Source organism: Ostrinia nubilalis, chromosome 10, assembly GCF_963855985.1.
Source record: "Ostrinia nubilalis chromosome 10, ilOstNubi1.1, whole genome shotgun sequence".
Lineage (NCBI taxonomy): Eukaryota > Metazoa > Arthropoda > Insecta > Lepidoptera > Crambidae > Ostrinia > Ostrinia nubilalis.
The window spans coordinates 13750740-13761102 of record NC_087097.1 but is presented as its reverse complement, the minus strand read 5'-3'; the positions used below and the strand labels follow the sequence as shown (position 1 = coordinate 13761102).

Sequence of the window (10363 nt, the reverse complement as noted above, 5' to 3'; positions counted from 1 at the left end):
GATAAGTGGAAATACCGGCACCTGTAGCCATCTCTTGGATTTGTAAACAAAACTAATATTACTTAGTTCGCTGCTAAAAACATTCTAACTTATCATAATTTGGTGCCACTTTGAATTATTTTAAAATTAGATGAACATGAAATATTTCAGCACAAAGGTTTTATTACAAAGTAGCCGTTTTGATTAATTTTCAAATCAATAATGCACTATTTAGCAATAAGGTTTTATACCTAAGTAGATTTTCAGTCACAATAATGGTATCTCAAGATAATCCGTTGTAATTATAATAGTCTAGAAATGTAAACTTTTCATTGTTCTTCAGAAATGACTGTTAATACAATAATAATCCTTGGAGCAAATAGATTACGGCTTTGTGATTTCATTTTGTTTCTTTAGATTATCCTAGGATTTACATTAATACCTAAATACCTGCGTCTTGCTTAATCATATACAAGAGAATAACTTAAAAAAATATAATAAACTCTAGATATTCTTGCGCTGTTTTTTCTCAGAACTGACCCATCTCAGTTCAGTCAAACCAACGCGATCACACGCGATTAGCCGGCGTGCAGCGATGACGATCAGACTTAAATGCATTGATGGCCATCGCTGCACGCCGGCTGATCGCGTGTGATGCCGTTTGGCTAAACCTTTATTGTCCCGAAGCAATGGTAGGATTGGGACGTGTAAAAGTGTTCCTTAAAAGCCTTCGTTCGTTTCAGCCGAAAGACGTCCACGGCTGAACAAAGGCCTCCCCTAAGGTTTTCCACAAAGACCGCTCCTGGGCCGCCCGCATCCAGGCACCTCCCGCGAACTTCACCAGATCGTCGGTCCACCTAGTGGGAGGTCTGCCTACACTACGTCTTCCGGCTTGTGGTCGCCACTTTAAAAACGTACTTACGGAAAATAAATGAATATGATTGATAAATAAATAAACCTAAATCTAATCAGTCAATTGACTGGTTTTGTCCTATTTAATGACTTTTGAAATAAACCCTCAATGCTATTGATTGTTTTTACGACTTTAATAAGCAATTGCCAATAACTACGATGATTACCTTACTTCTTAATAGCAGGAAGGTCCTTGTTTAATGTAACATTTATTCATAGTTTTCAGGCGTAGCTGGAAAAATCACTTGATATAAAGATTTTAATATTCTTCAGGTTTTCTTATCAATAAAATTACTATTTCCTGTTAAGAATATTTATAAGGGGCAGCACATGGTTACGGTTATAATATTAATGTAGCTATCGTTTCTTAAACGAGTAAACCCATTTGGCCTAAAACACAAAATTTTACAGTGCCGACATTTCAGCAACCTTAGATTTTCATGTTTTTTTCATATCGGAAAAATCTTTTGGAATACAACATAAGGCATGATGAACATTAATTAATAATATAACTGTAGGTATGCTATCTATCTATTTCATAAGCATTTTCAAATACATGCTTTGTTAATACCTATTGATGTGTCGAAGTACCTACTTACATTTCCGCACTTCTGATAAGGTTGATTTTGAGATATTGCTGACCATCATAATAATTTTGTACATTATGTATACTATTGATACAGTTTATAATCAAACTATAGTACTAGTTAGTAGGTACCTACAAAGTTTCATATGCCTTACCTTATGTGGAAAATTATGTTAACTTTGCTTAACCTTCCTATTATATTAACGTGAAAAATACTAAAGTATTTGTAACACAAATAATGTCATACCCTTATCGCCACTTTTCCACATAAGTCAAATACAGAATTAATCTCTTTTAAAACAAAACGCCGTCCGAAATGTGATTTCAGTACCATGGCCATGTTTGCCTCCAAGAGTTTTGTTTGTATTACTATGGAAAATGTTGAAAAGTAACTTAATAGGGTTCAGCTTTAGGCTCAATTATGAGAAATTTTCTTTACTACTTGCAAATCTGCATACTGAATATCAACTTATAAGTGAGTAGGTACGCTAAATTCTTAAATACTGAAAAAATCAACTGTCTCATGTGGGAATCGAACCCACGATCTTTTACTTATATCTATTGACATTGGGTAAACCGGTCGAGAGAATCGATTTTGCAATTTTGCAAAAAAAATAGTTTGAGAACTCGCTGAAAAAGGTTAAAAGACTATAAGATTATGATATTTTGTATAAGTCCCTTTAAACAAAAATTAAAGTTAGTTATCTTATTAACTTAATTTAAACCTGTAGTTAGTTATAATAAAAATGTACGGAATCCAGTAAATCCCATTGTTTGTGTACGCCTAAGTGATAAGTCTAATATTTCTTTTAGTTATAATAATCTTGTTTTTAATGGCCTGTGTAAACATGATAAATGACATTTACTTTGCTCGCTATTTATCTTTTTGGGACAGACGTGCCTTCGTTAATTTGGTGGTGGCTGCAATAGAGCGGAGGCGGACTTTGAAAATTTTGTTGAAACTAACGCCCGTATTCACAAACATTACTATGAGGTCTCCCAGTGCGCTTGGACGCACAAGGTGACACACGAACCAATCACAGAGCTCCATTCAACGCTGTGCATTCGATTTGCTGATTCACTTAAGCAAGCATCGTTTGTGAATACGGGCGCAAGATTTTATAAACAAGGTAATAAATAAATAAGCATACGTAATTTCAAGGATTATTTTCCTAAAAATTAATAAATTTTAAACATTTCATGCACCAATCATGTAAAGATTGATTCATTCAGTCTCTTGTAACGTTATACGTCACATAATTACATTTATTGATTTTTGTACGAATAAAATATAATTGAATTAACATAAGAATGAATAAAAATAACTAAAACTATCAAATACATAAAACAACAAAAAACTGTAAACAAGATTTTATTCTTATCACTAAATAAATAACATTTACAAAACAAATAATTACATAAATCACTTAAAACTAGCTTAAAATAAAATAGATCAATATTACAGTGACCTTGCTAATGGTTCGTTTATCAGTCGCGCGGGACCCTAAGCAGCTTTCTCTTCAATCCTTTTTGCGTGTGGGCATTGGTCAAAAACATCGTATGATTTTAATGGGCGGTGCCTAAAGCCGTTTGACCTTTAAAAATCGACGGCCGGGGCACGTCTCCCCGGCTTCATTTCGACAAACCAACTTGAAAAGTACGGCCGCGTACCTGCCTATCGCCGCCGCGCCGATTCCATTTCAAATAATTTATAATATTTAGTGCAAATGCAATAAATACAGATTGCAAAGTACAAATTTCTGCAAGTACAAGTTATTACGCCATATTTCATAAATAAGTACGATAAAACTGTGTAGTGAATACATCCCCGATAGGGTAAGTGATGAACAAGTATTAATTCTTCTTTCGCTTTAGTTTTAAGCAGATAATCTACCTAACTATAAGTTGCGATTAGTTAGTGCCTAGCTATCCAGCTTTGTTGAAACCCTAATTATTATGTCATAAATTTCCCTTAGCAGAGATTAGATAGTAATTATTCGCTATTGGCGTAATTATTCATACAAATTGTTAATTTAAAGCATTTGGCGTACTTAATAATAAATCATAATATTGTTTACTTCATTTTGATTATGCTGTGTTTGTAAACTCCGATCTGATTGCATTCATCGCCACTTCGCCTGCTATCCTACTTACTTAGGCTCGACTTTCTTGGCTTGGTTTGACGATGATTGCAGTCTCCGGATGTTGAGACCGGAAGTGGCTTAAGCTGGAATGTTCATTCCCAGGGATCGAATTTCGGGACTAACGCGGAGGCAAACGCGTACCATCTGCGGCTCGAGATCCAAGGCGCCTCCAGCTGACAGCGACTACGTCCAGCACCTACGGCCACCATCTACCTTCGGCCGCCCTCGCCAGGGAAGTCACGGACCGCGAAAGCATACCCACAGTCGGGCATCAGAACCCCGCCCTCATATTTTTTGTAAAAGTAAATAAACCGTAATTTTATCTGTGTACGCTAGTGTTGATTATTTATTAATTTCCCACTACGCGACACTCTATAACCACTATAACTGTTAAATTATTTGATAATATAATTTACATTTTGATTTTTAACCTATACATTTACCTACTGTCACTTTCCGTAGCTTTGGGACGTAATGAAGCGCTGAGGACCTGAAAACAGCTGAACAGTTAATTTCTTCTCAGCACCAGCCCATAATGTTTTCTCGAAGTGGTGGGAGAGCAAGCTGTATTTGGGATGATTATGATAACATACAAGTGGCCTGAAAAGGACATAAGTACTAAAATAAAATATATTTGTATTTGAATTGAAGATTTATGAATAACGGGTGTGACGATTTTCCACAACATTTTATAGTTTAATTCGCCTGTAGTAAAAATATCTACTGTGTAAAAATATTTCTGACCTCATAAATACGAAGTCCGTCTCCTTATAAGCGAGTAAAAAGCGCCACACGCCAGGCGCATGACGCGTGCGCGTAGTGTGGTGTGTCAGTGCGCGCGCACAGCCATTGGCCAACGCGCACGTGCCGTGACGTCACGCGGGCCGGGTCATCTTGTAGGATCCTATTCGGCAATGCTTTTTATTTAGGTTTATTGGGTTCTAACCTAAAGATTCTAATGACCTTGTTTTATCAATTATTACCTAGCTAATTCGATAAGCAGACCTGACTCTATCAATTTACTGTCATTTTTCGGTAATTACATTGTAAATCTTCCCATATAAAAAGCTTTGTTGGCTGTCACGCTATCCAGTTTCTAAGTAGTTGGACTGAATGATCATTCTATTACAGACCATACAAACTTAATCGAGGGTACACACCCTCGATTAAGCATCCCCATAAGAGACGAAAAAAATAGTTGTTAACGTTTTTCCATTTTTGGAAATTGGTTCAGACATTCTCGAGTTTTACTCTACTAAGCAACACATTTTATTATAACCTTGGAGGAGGCCTTTGTCCAGCAGTGGATGTCATTAAAATTTGGCTGAAACGAACGAAGCAACACATTTAGCGAATCTTTCTGTCTGATTGTGAGTCCGACCGAAAAAGAACACTAACATATTTTTATGCCCTAATAGTTGAGAAATCCTGATTTAGAAACTGAATGATATTCGGAATAAATTAATAAAACAACAAATATTCACATATCAATTTTATTAAAATTTCTTTGTTTCATACCAAGCTTGTATATTCATCTAGTTACATCGAATTTCTACCTTGCATACACATACATTTAACTTGACTTTATGTATAACATTTTTCACACACACATATTCCATTATGACTCTATTTCACGAGGAATATCAGTACCAATATTATTATAAGGTTTTTCATACGTGAAATGGGTATACGAGTTTTCAATATTCATACTTTTATACATATAAGTATAATTTATATTATTGATGAAGTAAGTTTGTAAGTGCAATCGTTCAATTCTCAAATTTATCTTATGTAGTCGTTATAGATGTGATTTTGCAGTAAAATATAAAGTTGTAATAGTCTGCTGTGCTTGCAACAGTACAAATATCGAAAACTCTATACAGAGCAAAATCAAAAATTGTTAACATTGATCTATTTAAAAATAATATTAAGCGGTTAATATTGTATGTCTCTCTCTATCACTTACAAAGCAACAATATCCGTGACATTATCAGTACAGTCACATTATTATATTATTAACATATACTACATAGTACAAGTAACGTACGTCAGCCCCAAAAAAAGATAATATTTAATTTTTTTATAAACGAAAAATAATATTTTATAACCTTGGTTCTATAAAGAAGTATTTATATTATTGAATAATATTATAATTCAAATTTTAAGTATTATTTTGAGACCGTACTTATTATTTTTTGACCCACAAGTTATTTATATTTAAAACTACCAAATGCAATCATCCCGATAGTTAATGATTGGCAGGCAGTAAAAACCAGCTCCTTGATTTGTTCTAGTGTTTTCTCACGTCGAAAATCCTTCAAAGGATAGTTCTTTAATGGAAACTTTTTATGTCCAATTTTAAATTGCTCAATAACATTTTTTATCATTAGAAAAACTTATAGATCTTATTATATCAGAATGGAAGAAAACTAAAAAATAAACTCTTACATGACTTTTTTTTTGTAAAATTGCAATTATTATATTTTTTGCAACATAAATTTAAACTTTAATAGTTTATAATTTTCGCACAATTTAAAAATTACCGAATTGTTAATTCTAAGTAGCATGAGGGACGTCTGTCTCAATGTACAATTTTTACAATTAGTTTTTATTCTATAACATAAAAAAAAAGAAAATTATAACTAAAAGTAGGTACAATCTAAGGTTACTACCATGTTGGTTAAGATGATAATGCCTTATTCATTTAATTGGCAATTGAAAGTAGGTACTTTGAATATAGTATTTATGCAATTTACATAGGCTAAAATATGTAACATTACTTTAACTTTCCGTCTAATTTATAATGAATTTTGGTCTCGTAAAAATGGATTCACGTTCATTTAAAAAAGTTCATACTTTTAAATATTTTTAACGACTGAAATATAATTAAGTATAATTTGATTATAAATAAGTCATAAATGTATTTCTCTTCAATAACATGTAATTAAAATATATCCTGTGTTTTAATAATAATTTAGTTTGTTATAGAGCATGATTTGTTTTGTAAATATCATCTTGAATAACAAGTAAATAATATATTTTTATTGCTTGTGATATGTGATGTTATAATTTCACAATAATAGTAAACTAATTCCTCTAATATATTTAAAATTCATTTGAAATATACAAATATAATTATTTTATTGTCGATCTATTGAACTGAGTGTTAAAAATCAAAACGAATCTATTGATGATATTTAAGAATATAATTTTGCATCACAATGATAAATGATTTATCATAAGGAAGCCCACAACTTCAAATGATCTTAGCATTTATACAGCAAATATAATAATAAAATGTAAGTACCTATAAGTGTTTGATTTTTTCTTAATGTTGGAAAAAATCCTGTCAGTTGAAATCAATAGCATGAAGTATTGTTTATTAACTCTATCTAATAATTTTGTTATTAGTACCTGTTGAGTAATGACAACACTAAACATTTATTTATGGTTTAGAGTTTAAAAAGCTAGCTCAAAGTCTATGGTCACTCTCTGTGGAAAAATGGCCGACTGAAAAGTTTTGTTTTGATGTGCTCCGTTGTAATTTATATTTTGCATGTGTAAGATTGCAATAAACAAGCAAGTTGAAATAAATAATCATGGCGCTTTATTAATTAAACCCCATAACAACAATAGTTATGGGCCCAGAAGAATTTGTCACAAGAAATTAAGTTCAATCGCATCCACGAGTGGAGGACATTGTTGGAAAGGTTTATAGTACCGAAAATTACATCTACGAATATCATCGTCATCATGTCGTGTTCGAAAGACAACAGATATAACATTGCACAATTCAATGGGGAAGGATTTTCGAATTGGGCTTTTAGAATGAAAAGTATGCTAAATGAGGCAAATTGCCTGGGCGCTGTGATTGACGAAAATTTCTCCAAGAAAGCCGAAAATAAGAGCCTCGAAGCAAGGGCACAGGCTCTAATAATTAGCGCAGTGGCTGATAGTCATCTTCAATATGTACGCCAAGAAAGTGCATTTAAAATGTACAAAAACTTAGAGGAAAACTTCAAAGAAAAAAGTACAAGAGGAAAATTGTTTTTGAGAAGACAGCTGAACGAAATAAAGTATCTAGAGAGCAAACCACTGAAAGAACATTTTACCAAAATTCAAGAAATCTGCACTCAGTTGGAGGAGGCAGAATCAGTTTTGTCAGACGAGGAAAAAATTAACTACATACTTTTATCTATGCCAAAAAGCTACGAGGGCGTAGTCACCGCATTAGAGACAATGGGAGACCTGAAACTGAGCACAGTCATGGAAAGACTTCTCGCAGAGGAAGAAAAGAAGAAAAAGTTTAATGAAAACAACAAAGAGACGAGCTCGAGTGCCTTCAATTGTTACAACTGTGGGAAGCCAGGCCATAAGAAATACCAGTGCAGAGGTCGAGGACAAGGAAACAATTATTCTACAGGGCGAAATTATACTACTGGATCGGGACAAACATATAGAGGAGGAAATAACAATTCAGGAAGAGGATTCTACAATACAGGACGAGGATACTATACTGGACAAGGATACAATACAGGACGAGGACAAGGATACAACAATACAGGACGAGGACAAGGATGGAGCCATGGCCGAGGGAGAAACTACCAGAGTCAAGAACGGAGAGAGGAGAGTAATTATACGGAAAATAATCCTAGTGCATTTGTGAGTGAAAATAATCAGTGTGAAGAAAGTGTGCAAAAATATAAGTGTGCAGAAAAGTATTGCGAACTACAATTTTGTGTGGACTCAGGGTGTTCAGATCATTTAGTTAACACAAGAGAACATTTTGTGGACTATATACAATTAACAAAACCACGTCTCATTGCTGCTGCCAAAAATGGTATTAATTTACAAGCAATAGGAATTGGCAACATAGAGGTAATTAGTAAGGTAGGCAACAGGCAATATAAATGCATAATTAAAAATGTTTACTATGTCCCTGACTTAAGAAAAAATTTATTGTCTGTATCAAAAATGGAAAATGCTGGTTTGACTGTCAGTTTTTCTCAAGGTAAAGTAAGAGTTTTTGAAAAAGATTACATACTAATGATTGGTAATAATTCTGGAACTTTGTACACAGTGAATGTTTTAGTAACTTCAGTAAAATCTTGTTATTTAATTAATAAACCTGATGTAAATCTTTATGAATTGTGGCACCGACGTTTTGGTCATTTGGGTTCAAGTAATTTAAATTTATTGGCGAAAAATTGCATGGTAAAAGGTTTATCGGACTTAAAAAATAAAACGACACAGAGTGATTTATGTGAATCTTGTTTATTGGGTAAAAGTACTAGACAGCCATTCAATCATAAAGGCTATAGAGCCAAGAAACCTTTAGAGTTAGTTCATACTGATGTATGTGGTCCAATTTCACCAACCACTTGGGATGACAAAAATTATTTTGTCACTTTTATTGATGACTTTACACATTTCACTATGGTATTTTTGATAAAACATAAATCTGAAGTTTTCAAAAAGTTTTTATATTATTATAACATGGTAACTAAACATTTTAATAGTAACATTTTAAAATTGAGAATGGATAATGGGCGCGAATACTTGTCTAATGAGTTTAGGGATTTTTGTAACAGAAATGGAATAGTCATGCAGCATACAGTACCTTATAATCCGGAGATGAATGGTGTGGCGGAGAGAATGAACAGAACCCTCATGGATAAAGCGAGAACAATATTGATAGATGCAGGAATGAAAAAAGAATTTTGGGGAGAAGCAGTATTATATTCTACGTACGTTACAAACAGGAGTCCAGTTGCAGGAAGAGATACTACACCTAGTGAATTATGGGAAGGAAGAAAACCTGATGTTTCGAATTTGAGAGTATTTGGATCCATTGCTTACAATCACGTTCCTAAAGAATTGAGGAAGAAATTGGATGACAAAGGCAAGAAAATGATAATGATTGGATATAATGTAGGAGGATACAAATTATTTGATGAAGAAAATAACATGGCAGTGACGGCAAGAAATGTGATATTTGATGAAAACCTAAAGAAACCGGAAAAGACAATTTTTATCCCTGACTATACAGAGTGTGAAAATGAAGAACAGAAACCAGACAGAACAGGAGGAGAAACTAGTATAGAGAATGAAGAAGAAAAGAACCAAACTTCTGAAAACAATGAAAATGAGCAAGAAAGTGAAGAACTGGAAAAGGAAGAACAAGAAAGACAAAAAAGGAAAAGACAGAAACCATTATGGCAGAAGGACTATGTTGCGGATTTTGACGAAGAAAGTGATGAAGCTCTATTTGCATTATTAAGCAGTCAACATGAAGATACACCGGTAAGATATGAGGACATTGAAGAGAGAGAGGACAAAAATGATTGGTTAAAAGCTGTAAAAGAGGAACTTAAAGTTTTAGAAGAAACGGAGACATTTGAAATCGTACCAGAACCGAAAGATAAGAAGATATTAGATGGAAAATGGGTATTTACAAAGAAAGAGACAGAAAGAGGTAAATTATGTAAAGCTAGATTAGTCATTAGAGGTTTCCAACAGGAAGAGAAATTTGAAGACATCTATTCACCGGTATTGAAACTACAAACGTTAAGGACATTGTTATCAGTAGCTGCTAAGAGGGATTATACTATACACCAAATGGACGTGAAAGGAGCCTTTTTGTATGGGAGGATTGACGAAGATGTATACCTAAAACCACCAAAAGGAATGAATGTTAAAGAAAATTGTGTACTCAAACTCAAGAGATCGTTATATGGACTGA

The 10363-nt window shown here is 33.5% G+C and overlaps 1 protein-coding gene across 2 annotated transcripts in view; it reads right to left on the bottom strand.

Moving 5' to 3' along the window:
• Positions 1-5098: 5098 nt before the first annotated feature.
• The window catches only part of LOC135075342 (calmodulin-A-like), an 80888-nt gene continuing 75623 nt past the window's right edge, over positions 5099-10363 (bottom strand). For both annotated transcript variants that reach the window (XM_063969777.1, XM_063969776.1), the window contains one exon: positions 5099-7035. The gene's annotated coding sequence lies outside the window, so the exon portion shown is untranslated. The remainder of the gene's footprint in view (positions 7036-10363) is intronic.